This window comes from Trichechus manatus, unplaced genomic scaffold (assembly GCF_000243295.1).
Source record: "Trichechus manatus latirostris isolate Lorelei unplaced genomic scaffold, TriManLat1.0 scaffold00003, whole genome shotgun sequence".
In the NCBI taxonomy this organism is placed as follows: domain Eukaryota; kingdom Metazoa; phylum Chordata; class Mammalia; order Sirenia; family Trichechidae; genus Trichechus; species Trichechus manatus.
In genome coordinates, this window is record NW_004443939.1 from 31803643 (window position 1) to 31816255 (window position 12613).

Sequence of the window (12613 nt, forward strand, 5' to 3'; positions counted from 1 at the left end):
TAAGAGTAAAGTTTTTTTTAATGTGATTATTATTTCTGTTTATTTTGACAGTCAGCCTCATTTGCATCTTTGTTAATATGTACTTTCCACTCACTGTAGATATATTCTTAGTCAAGTAGGAAAATGGGATTTCCTCACCTCCTTGGATCTGATTGTCTGTTTTACTTTATTTCCAAAACTTGTGAAAGTTCCCAGTACATGCTTGGCAAATAGCAGATGATCAATATATGTTAGTATCTGTACCTTTTCGTCTATTCACTTTTTACTCTCTAATCAAACAGACTTCAATACTCCATTGTGTTTCAACACCCCTTTTATATTTCTAAAACTATAATGTTAAATTATTTTGTTTTTCTGAAAATTTAAATGTAGTTTTAACTGGTAGACAGTATTTCAATTGTAACACTGGCCAACATTTTTTTCAGTTACAGCCATGCCATCTTTCAATTGTAACTTATTAGCTAAAACAAATTAAAATATTAAGAGTTGATGAGTGAATCTACTGAAATTTCCTAATCAGACTTTTACTGATATAAAGGTAAATATGAAGTATTTAAACCTGGAAGCATTTAGCAACTTTCACTACAGTGAAGCTATTTTGTGTGTGTGTGTGTGATTTTAACTTACAGAGTTGTAAAGTTCAAACATAATTTCTACAAAGATGATCATTTATTCTAATTTTAATCACTTTTTATATATATATGAAGAGATCAATCTCCCCTGAGCGCCAGCAATGAAAACACCTTGTTCTAGGAAGGAAAGTAGTCTCTAATTCTTCTAGCATCTTATATTTTCTCAAAAGTGGATTAGTAGTTTTAGCTTATAGTTTTCAGCCAGTGGCTCATTTTTTGAGAGTTACCCAGGGAAGGGAGATGGCCTTTGTTAGTAACCTTTGCTGTGTGCCCCCAGACAGTTCTGAGAACAGAACTCCCAGGGAGATAATTCATCATCCTAAAGGGGTGGGGGGGAGATGGAAGAGGATTACATCAGAACTTTCCATGAAAACCTGATTATTTTAAGGTGCCTTGAGACTTTTGGTTGAAATAATAGTGAAATTTAAAGAGAAAAGAACAAATACTTGTCTAAACTTCTGAAAGGCAGAGTTGGCTCCAGTTTGGAAGAAGGAACAATTTATTGTCATTTTTTGTGTGCTGAAGATTTTTTTTTTTTTTTTATGCCAACAGACATAAAATATTGATCTAACCATTGTAGAGATTAGGAGAAAGGAGCTACACATGTTTTGGTAACTTACTGCCCAAGATAATTTTAAGTTAGTAGAGCTGAGATTCAAATCCAAACTTCCTTACTCCAGAGTCCATACTCTTAATGTTAAGCCAGCCTGTTCTCAGTAGAATAGGAAAGAAATGTTAACATTTCGTGTGCTTGCCTTCTTTCAGTTTCTGAGACATGCTTGCCTTTTTCTGGTGCCTAGAACTCCTTCTTTGGCTTATCACATAACTGACTTCCTTATTCTTCAAGTCTTGGCTCTAATTAATGCCAGTCCCCAGAGAGGCTTTTCGTAACCATTATATGGAAAGCACCTCCCAAGTTACATCATCCTATTTATTTCTTCATAACACTCTTAGTTTCTGTAAATATTTTATTTATGTGTCTCGCACTGTAAGCTCTATGAGAACAGGAAGCTGTTAATTTCCCTTTTTCTTCTTTAGGTTTTGTTTCACAGAATAGTACTTAACAGGTATCAGCCTATTTAGTATCTAAGTACAGTGCTATGTTGGTTCAATGAATGAATACAGCGTTTTATGTATTCTGGCTCCCTTTAAGTATTTAGACATAAACAAGTACTATTTCCTTAAAAAAAAAAGAAAAGTTTAAAATAAAGAATTAAAACTGCACTTCAGTTTTAATTTTGAGTTGTTATTGTGGCAGATAAGAGTTATTTTAAAGAAATAATAACATGTAGAAATGTCCATAAAAATTATTGGAAATTTTTATTGAAACTGCATTACTGATGGAAGATATTTTGTAATCTTGGATTCATTATCCATACAAGATCCACTTCTCTGCATGCATATCTTAATAATAGAATTATTAGTTTGATTGTTTATCATGCAACAGAGAAAGTAATCTGTCTCTGATGATTTGGGATGTATGTAATTTCTTTTTGGGAGTAAAATAGGTACTCTCATAGCATGCACAGGAATCTTCCTGTGAGTCTTCACAAGCGTTAACCAAGGGTGAACTTGAAGCACAAAATTATAAGTGGCAAGTAAATGTTTTTAATGCTAGAAAACAAATTGCTGTCTGTGATTACAAATAAATTACACAAAGTTACTTAACTGCATTATGTTTATAGACAGAAGGATTTGAGATCTATGTTATATAGAATAGTTGGTACTTTTTAAACTTTGGGAAACAGCAACAACAACAGAAAGCAGTAATTTAAATTGTTTTTCTAAGCAGTTTTAAGTAGATACTTTCCTCCTCCTAGCCAAATGTTAGAGAGGGTAGATGAGAGAAAACAAACTTTGCAAAGTGTTTCTAGTGATTTTGTTTCTAAAATAGTTTTTTTTTCCTCATCTCACAACTCTACGCATCTTACTTGATCTTGGGCAGTAAGTTACTATTCTTATGGTTAGCGTTCGATAATTATAAAATCTCAATGTTTTGAAATGTCTGCTTTCCAAAAATAACAAAATTAGCCAGGATACAAGATAGTATTTTGCTATACCAGTGGACAAGGTAGTGTTGTTACTAGCCCCATAGAAAAAGAGGAGTGCTGTTTTGGGTGTCTATAAAAACAAACCAGCCTCCTTCCCTGGGGTGTTCTGACTTCTTCGCTATGTGCTCATGGGCCTGTTCCATGTAGCTCTTTTTAGCTCTGTATCAGAAAGTCAGAGGCTAGGAGGCAGCGTTACTGATATATGAGAGAGAAAACAATGTCGAGGCTGCTGAGTGAGTTTCATATTTAATTCTATACTCAGCAGTCACTATTTAGTTAAGTATCTGTGCAAAATATGGTATTTTTTGCACAGATACTTAACTAAATAGGTCTCTATAATTTTCTTCTCATGTAAAAACAAAAAAAGATATGATTGTGAACTGCTTTTCCTTACTTGGATTTGTTAATACTAAGTTACTAAATGAAATAAAATTATAAAGGAAAAATAAATATTTCATTGCAAAGTCAGGAATAAGTAATATTGTTTTTAATCTGTCTTACATTTGCGCTTAATTTGAGCGACTAATCAGGAGTCAACATATCCATCTGTGAAGTGTGTAGGAAACAACTTAGATTCTATTTCATTCCCTGTTGTATTTTAGATTATTTATGTTCTGTGACAACTCTACTTTCTGTATTTATGATCAGATGTAGGCTTTCCAGGTTCTTAAAATTTTGGAGCTTTTAGACCCCTTGGAGAACCTCATAAAAGCTAGGTAACCACTCCCCAGGAAAATATGCAAGCTCACATTGGCATGAAATATACCCTTGTAATTCACTTAATAATGTTCCACTTCGAATAGATGTGTGTGTGTTATAAAAATTACTGACTTTTTTCTTTTACATTTTAAGGGTTTCATTGCTAATATATATATGTCACTGCTATATGCCAGGCACTGCTAGGCACTAATGATATTGCTGAAGAAAAACAAGACAAAGTTATTTCCTTCATGGAGCGCAAGTCTAGTTAAAATGTTTGTAGACATACATTAACTAAATACATTCTGAATGGGAATAGGTGCTGTGAAGGTGATTGCTTGGTACAGTGGCCAGCTTTATTATTCTTGTCCCCTCTTGCCTCATTAATTCACCACCACTTAGCAAAAGTGAAATATAAATATATGTTGGATCACTCTCTTTTCCAGTTAAAAGCCCTTTGGTGGCCTCAATTGGTACTAAGTGATCTAGCTCCTGATTATTGATCCAACTTGATATGAAGCTATTCTTTTGTAAACTTCTTTGACTCCAGACATTCTGGTCATAATTTTAGTTCCTCTAACATCTGAGGGACTTTATACCTGAGGGAGTTTATACCTATAGTTTTGTTGCCCAGAATCATTTTCCCTTGTACTTCTCAGGATTACTTCTTTTTGGATTAAATTGAAAAGTTCCTATGTCAGAGAAGATGAGGCTTTGGTGGTTCAGTGGTAGAATTCTCGCCTTTCATGTGGGAGGCCTGGGTTGGATTCCTGGCCAGTGCATTTCATGCACAGTGATCACCTGTCTTGTCAGTGGAGGCTTACCTCTTGCTGTGATGCTGAATAGGTTTCAGAGGAGCTTCGAGACTAAGACAGAGATCTACTTCTGAAAATCAGCCTGTGGATCACAAAGGTCTAACCTGCAGCTTATGGGGATGACAGCATTTTGTTCCACTGTGTCGTTACCGTGAGTTGGGGAGGGTGACTGGGTGACAACTGACAGCAACATCTCAGAGAAGATGTCTGCTCAATTAAAACACTCTCCTCCCCCCAAATACAACACGATGTTATTGCTTCACTTGTTTCTTTTGTTAGTATTCATTATAGCATGCACATATCTCTATTTTATGTGCACCTTGCTTTTTTTTTTACTCTAGAATATTGGCTGTACGTGGGCAGGAATCATGTCTTTGTTTTTAACCAGCTCCTTGCAGATAGTATGCTGGTAATATGTGCTAACTAAAAAGATGCATATTAGCGTACAACAGACCAAATCGGGGTTCAAGTAATCCTTGTAGAGAACTCAAGAGTGCATGTCGTATTTGACTAATGAACAGAAAACGTTGCTGGTGGGCTCAGAGGACTAGTGTCCAAACCAGAATTTCCATCTTTATCCTAGGAGCTAATTGTAGCCAAGAGGTTGGCCAGATGAGATTGTGTTTGGAAAGATCAATTGTGCTTACAGTGAAATAAAGGGATTGTGAAGGGAAGCTAAAGGATATAGAACAGAGTAGAAATGCCCCATAGGGTTTCCAAGGAGCACCTGGTGGATTTGAACTGCCGACCTGACTAAACATCTGACTAGCTGACATTAGGTATGAACCATACCTAACTGTTCCAACTTATGTACAAATTCAACTTAAAGACAGATTTAGGAACAGAAATCGTTTGTAATCTGGGGACTGCCTGTAGCTTGAATACTTGAATAGCCTCTTTAAAATGTATGGATAATGAAGTGAATTTCTTACTGTTTGTTGTGTAGAGAGAGAGAGGAAGCTGTTAGTCAAATTGATCATCGAAAACACTGATTTATTAAACATTTATAAAAAACAAAGTATATTTTATGTCTTCTTAAAATTGACATTATGTATTCAAGTGCATACTTTCTGTTTATTTAGGCAGACGTGTTAGCTTTTGTTTTTTTTAAATGGGAGATTTGAATTGTGTTCTCATAAAGTCAAGTTTAATTTTCAGTTCCTTTGTATTCATTTATTAAATGTTCAGATCTCTACACAACAATTTGTTAACCATTTTATCTACATCGTCAGTGTTTGATGACTACATATCTTGAAAACAGTAGAGAGCTATATCATACCAAAATTGAACATGCAGGAAACGCGTATTTTCCTTTATGAAACAACAAAAAATTAGTAACACTCATTATGACAGTTCAGTGAAATTAAAGACTTGGCTTGTGCCAACCAATTATTGAGTTAATTTTGTACATATTGATGTATCTGCATATAAAGCTTTAAAGCTTTTTATACATATTCATTGTATTCATGAGAGTTTTTTATAACAGGAGAAGAAAATGTGGTTCATTTCTTACAAATACATACCTTGATAACCTGACATTTATTGAAACTGAAAATTTGTACATAAACTATCATTGCCCTGTAATTATCTAAATTGGTATACTTGGATTCCTTAGATCTTTTTTATTAGCACATCTTTCAGTCCCAAAACAGGGAATGACCAGTGTTCCTTTACTATTTATATTTTTAAGTGATTTAAAAGCAAAACTAAATACTCTTGTTTATCCTTTCTTGGGGTATTTTGATAGGCGTTTTCATATATATATAAAAACTTACAAAGTGACATTTCAGATTGGAAGGATTAGTTTTAAAGCAAAACAGAGATGAAAATGGAGACTTTAATCTTAGTTTTAAATAATAGCTTTATGTATTTTGGATAGAACCCATAATGATAATCTAATTTTGCCATAGTTAAAAATGATGGGTCATGAAATATTTTTTCAGGATACAGGGATATAAACTACATTTTAAATTGTCAGAGCAACTAGTTTTAATGAAAGCATTTTCACATCTATTTGTACAGAAAGAATATTATTATGAAATGATCAAGGTTTTGGTGTTTAATTGATGGTGATACTATTGAAGTAAAAATTGGTTCTGCCTGTACTTTATTCATTTATATGTTAGTATAGTTAAAACAACCAGAAACATGCTTGTTTTTCTTGGATTTCCCTTTTTCTGCTCATGAAATTTTTTATGTCTGTATTGTTTGCTATTACTTGTATTGAACTTCTGCTTTTAGGTTTATACCCTTTATCCTGTTTAAAGCTTTAGTAAATGCTAATAATATTCCCTTCTTGTTGGGTAAATATTGAAATCTCAAGGGAAAGGGACCAGTTGTGAGTAAAAACTTAAGAAGTTAAGCTACAACTTGCTGATTTTTAAGTTTTCATGGATATGAAAATAATTTCCTTAGAAATTTGACATTATTCTAAGTAAGTGCAAGTAGTAGAGCTCCTCTCCCTCAAGAAAAGGTTCTTATAATTTTTAAAAATACAGGCTTTAAATCATCCATATTTTTATTTGAATATATTTATAATAATGATTCATAAATGTTTGTAACTTTATTGTACATCTTTCTCCAGAGGAGTAGCTGGTGGGTTTGAACCACTGATGTTTTGGTTCGCAGCTGAGCGCTTAACCACTGTGTCACCAGGGCTACTTATTTTCCTATTGCAAGGACTGTTTATTCATATTTTATCAAGTATCAGTGCTTTTTGACATTTGTGTTTCAGTCTGACTTTTGTAATACTCATATGTCATACGAAGTAGAAGGCGGCATATGTCCTTGGACATTATTTTAATTATTATGTACCTTTATACTGGAAAGTCATTGCCAACAGAGAACACTTAGATATTTTTATATGTACCTGTGTAGATGTTTTTCTGGATACCTTAGGGCCAGAACACAGGCATTATGATCATGATTTTCCTACCGTGATGGTGTTACTAATGTAGTTTAGTGTTCACCAGTGTAAAGGATTGCTGAGAATTCTATTTGCAAAAATAAGGAAATAAAGTAAAATAAGAATATCAGAAACACAATTTCTTACTAGATGATTTTGCTGGCTATATCACATAATGATACTTGTGATGAGTTTAAATTATGTTCAAATTAACACTTTAGAGAACATGCAGGATGAAAATGAGCAAATTTATGGTATGAAACCCTTATATGGAATGTAGATTAAAATGAGAACAAACGAAGTACTGCACTTACTCTGTATTGTTGCATCTTGTAGAGAAAATGATGAAGTTAAAGCTCAAGTTTATTTTTAATTCAGGTTCTTGGCTGAAATGTAAAGGCGTTTTAAGCCACCTACCTATTTCAAAGATGGTATGGGTAGACCACCCTCTGTTAACATGCTGTAAGGAAAATGGAGAGATGTAAATGAGTTTTGGTGATTTGCCTGCTTCTGAATATAAATGAAGCTGAAAATCTTCTGTCCTGTACTGTTAATACTGAACTACTGGAGTGTTCAAGTCTTTGTGAGAAGGCGAAGGCTGTCATAAAAGATTACCATTAGCTTCTTTTTATTTTTTTATTATGTGAATACTGGTTAGCACTGGATAATTCAAACATAATTTAGTTACAATACTCATTCTTTAATATGACTCTAAATATGGTACTTTACAAATGTACCTTGACAGTAAGAAAGTTAGTTTAACTGAAATAAAGAAAAACCCATTTACTTGAACATCAGAAGTAAATAGAGTTTGTAGGCAAGAATAAGAGATACAAAATAGAATAGCCTTTCCAAGGTGTACAGAGGCAACCTAGCTAAGATAGTAAAAATAGTTTTGGAATTGAAATTACTTCTACATGAGGTAAGCGCTGGTAAAATTTGCCACGTTATTAGATGGCATGATGCTAGAAATGTTTTGAAAACTTGGATGGTATATTTTATGAATATTGCTTTAATATTATTGTAGTTGGAAAGGATGAGATAAATTGAGCTCATGACTTAATTTTTAGCTTTTAATTCTCCAATGTAGAAATGTCTAATTCTTAGCAGTAAACACATCCAAAGCACTAGTGTTGCTGAAAAGAATTTCAGTTTTGTTTATTAAGTGTTAATAAAATACTAAAATTTATGATCAGCTCATATTCCTTCTGATGGTTGTATATCAAGATGAGGAAAAATGTCCAAAGCACTCTAATTTTAGATGTAGGTAAGAAAGTAGCATACTGAGAAAATATATTTGTGAAATAAAACAGCTTAGAATTAATTAAGTGTTGATTCCAGTGACATCTCTGTGTGACATTCAGGTGGATTTATCCTGAGAAATTGTAAAGAGTTTCCTAGATCTTTTCCCACTCACAAACTTTCAAAACCACAGTATCATGATTCATTTTGGATGGGTGGCTGCTCCAACATGTCTTGTTTCTTCACACTCATCCATGGCATTGAAAACTCACCATTCCACTCTTTCTGCATACCTCTATTTGGAAACAACTTAATTGAATGAGATTGTCATAATGTGGCTTTAAACCCTTCTGAAGATCATAGGTCAAGCTGAAAATTAAAGGTGAACCTCACTTTATAGTGTCAATTATACCTTTTGCAGCATTGGTGGAATATTGATCAAACATTTTAATAATAAGTTTCAGACTAGCTTAATTTATGTGTTGCACCAAAGTTCATTAAAGGTTACAGTCAACCTAGAATGCAGTTATGAAATTTTTGATCCTGGACGTCCCTGCCTTTTTTTCCCTTAATGAAATTAGTCATAAATTATTTTTTTATTGAAATTTAAAACCAAGAGAAAGCTTCAGATTATATTCTCAAGTTTTCCCAAAAGTTTTTCTCTAGTCACTGTTTTCCAGATCTGAATTCTCTCATTGTAAAATACCAGAAGAGCAGCATCTGACTATTTTTTTAATAATTTCTTGTTAATATTACTTTGTGATTAAAACCTGCCTTTCATACAGCTTACATGTAGATGTAAAGGAGAGAGGATTTATGGAAAAGTGAATTGCTTTTGTGATACAGTTTTAAGTTTTTGAAATTAATGTTAAAGGAAAAGTGTTTGACTTGCTTGCTGAGTAAAAAACTTTTTTTTTTTTTAAAGTCTTGATTTGCCAGTCCTACAAAAAGAAAAATAGCTGGGTTGCCTGTGTCTTAAACTCTTAATTCTATAGGCCGCACACCCTTTCTCCTCAAAATCCCTGCAGCAAGTGACCTTGTCAGATAAAAGTGTGGAATAATGGGAGGCAGCCTAGGGATCGTGGCTCATTTACAAGCAGCTGTTTGCTACTGTCAGAACAAAGGCAAATCAGGGTTGCATTAAAGCGATATGACAGGCAGAGTGAACAACTGCCAGCCCATTTCCCTAATAATACTTATCTTCTAGTGTTTGGTTAAAAAACTGACTTGAGAAGTTATCCGTAAGGGTATGGGTGAAAATGTATAAGAAAATAAAGATCTATTTCTACCATTTAAAAATAATACAGAATTATGAAGTCAAATTTTACTAAAACATCTTTTTAGTGCTGTTGAGTGATAGGACATTATGAATATGTTATGTTCCATCGACTTTTAATTGCATTGTTCATTGGTATGTAGGATGCAAACTTTGATTTACCTGAATCTAGTATTGTACCATGTTGTGACTAGGTTCTTGATGGACTTTGGTAAATTTGGAACAATAGTTAAATCTTATTCTTTAAAATAGTTGAGTGCAATACACTTCTTATATGTCCACAATGGAGGAAGATTTGGCCTTTATTTGTGAGCTGATATATAGTCTGTCCCTTTGTTACTGTTTCTGGAGGGATCCTAGGCTTTATTGTGTGACTTAATGTGCTTATGTGAAATAGAGAGCATCACCTGTGTCTGCATTTGCATTTTTTTTAATACTGCTTTAAAATGTTTCAGAGAGGAACATTTTCATCTACCTTGCCTCCCTAATGCACAGTTAATAATGTGTCCTTCACTTGAACTCTTTTCCCCCTATAAATCAATTATGCATTTGCTGTCGTAGTTCAACTTTTTAAGGTGCTGAAAGGAGAATACTGTATATCAAATGCCTGTGGAATAAATCTTTATTCATTTGAGTAGGAATCCAGACCTTGAGAATTATCACATTTTTGTGTCTTTCATTGATCAGCTAAGGTACTTTAAATACTTGACATTAAAAAAAGTTAGCATATGTTTAAGCTAATTTTTGGAATATTAAAAAAAGTAAAAGCTCAACTCAAAAAGTGTCCCTTATGACTTGGCATGATAGAAGTGCATTCACAAAATTAAAAAAAAATTTTTTAATGCCTGAGCAGAAGTGGAATTCAGGTTGGTTTCATTATAAATGCTTTGAATGTGTTATTGAAATATTTTTTTAAAGCAGATACTTCTATCTTGATACTTTTCATCATTTCTTTCTTTCATACCTATGTGTATATTCTCTCATGAGAACATATTTAAGAATCTCAACTTTTTTACAGTTATAAGTCTTTGTTACTTTGTAATCTGTATGCATTTATTTTCCTTTAAGCCTGTACTAATCAGTAATAAGGTGGACAGTAAGTAATATTTTACACTCATTTAAATGTACTATAAAATTACTTTTTTCATTGATTATTTGACTGTTTCAGACCACTAGAATTTGCACTTTACTGTGCTTTTCCTGTATTAAGGAGGAGAGTCACCTGCCTATCAATAAATGCTTGGTTAACTTAACTAAATTAGAGACTCTAGAATTTAGAAAAGTCATTGCAGATAATCTAATCCACCCTTGTTTTCAGTTTGAGGAATCAGATTCACAGTGGTTCATGAGTTGTTCAGGATAACATAGTAAGTTAGTGTATAACTAAAACCTTCAGACAGAGGGAAAAACTATTACAAATTCTTGACTTTCATTATTGGTATTCCATGCCTTTGGTTTTTAAACAGTTGAAACTATTGATGGAAGCTTAGCTTCAAAACTTTTCAGCTATGGTTTCCAAGCTATGGACTGGGGCATGTGGTGGGATTGAAAGTAGGTCAGTTCTTTTCTGAATCAGCACTATGGGTGCTCTTCTTAACCACTTTTCGCCACCCCCTCATCCTACAATATTGAGTCCTAACTCCGGTTCTCTGTCTCCAAAGCCACTCTTTCTTAATAGTTTTTTTTTTTTTTTTTCCCCTGACTGTGCCACTGAAGTAACAGTTTGTTATGATAAATATTTTCACTTTAAGGTCACATAAAGTGGGCTGTTTCTCAGGATTGACTTTCAGACTTAAAAATGTTTGTCTTCATCTCTACATCAGAATTTATTGCTGCAACTGACATGACTGAGGTGGCCCGACACAGTGCTCAGGAGCATGCTCTGGAGCCACATTGGTTGGATGGGAATCACAGCACCTTGACTCACTTATCTTTTAAAGTGAGGAGGATGAGAAAGATTATATTTGTAAAGTATGGAGAAGAGTGCCAGATACGTAGTAGATGTTACATAAGTGTTAAAAAAGGAAGGGTCCGGTGAATTCTTTCAATATTTTAATGTGTGTAGTTGAGGTTCTACAGATACTCTATAGGAATAAGACAAATTCCTGGTCTGACCTAAGTAAACTAGGGATATTTAATCATCTAGTCTGTGTCTCAAATTATTTTAAGCCACAGTCCACCAAAATTGTAAACTTCTAGGAATTGGGGTACCGATCATACATGGTTTTTTGTTGTTGTTACTGCTATTTTAAGACCCTCACTTTGTTTAAAAAGCAAAAAACACTTGGTTTCTTTGGGATATGGATACTATGACCCTAGAAGTCATTGAGTGTGGTTTATCTGCGTTTTAGCAATCAAAACTTTTAAAAATGTTTACCAGGTGTTAATCATTTGTCAGGTGTAAAAAAGGCAGCTTAATGTTACTTGAAAGAAAGAAAAATCTCTGTAAATCATTTTTAGAGATTTATTTGAAAGAAAAATCTTTGTAAATCATGTTTAGAGACCTGGCAGTCTGCTCCCGTAAAGATTTCAGCCTAGCAAACCCTGTGGAGCAGTTATACTCTGTCCTGTAGGGTCTATGAGTCAAAATTGACTCAACGGCACACAACATAAACCAACATGGTTGGAGTTTCTGATCAGGTCCACAGCTTATGTATTTGCTGTGGGGCCCACACTACATATATACAGAAATCACCATAATATATATCAGATATTTATTGATTGAAGTTTTTCTAATAACTTATTTGTACATAAATATTTCTTTACCTAAATTGTTAAATACTAATGACATACTTTTTTTTTTTTAACACCTTTTCAAAAATATTTTTACATACACATTTAAGTGACATTGACTGCGCTCTTCTAATTGTGCTGTTATTCTCACTTAAGATGAAGGCTTACAGGACAAAACAGTCTCCCATTTAACAGTTACTACAAATGTTGCCCTATGACAATGGTTAACAATCTCACAACACATCAACAATATCCTTACT

The 12613-nt window shown here is 33.5% G+C and overlaps 1 protein-coding gene across 11 annotated transcripts in view; it reads left to right on the forward strand.

Annotated features, from left to right (window-relative positions):
* The window catches only part of ADGRL2 (adhesion G protein-coupled receptor L2), a 180067-nt gene that overhangs the window by 38198 nt on the left and 129256 nt on the right, over positions 1-12613 (forward strand). The gene's annotated exons all lie outside the window — the stretch shown is intronic.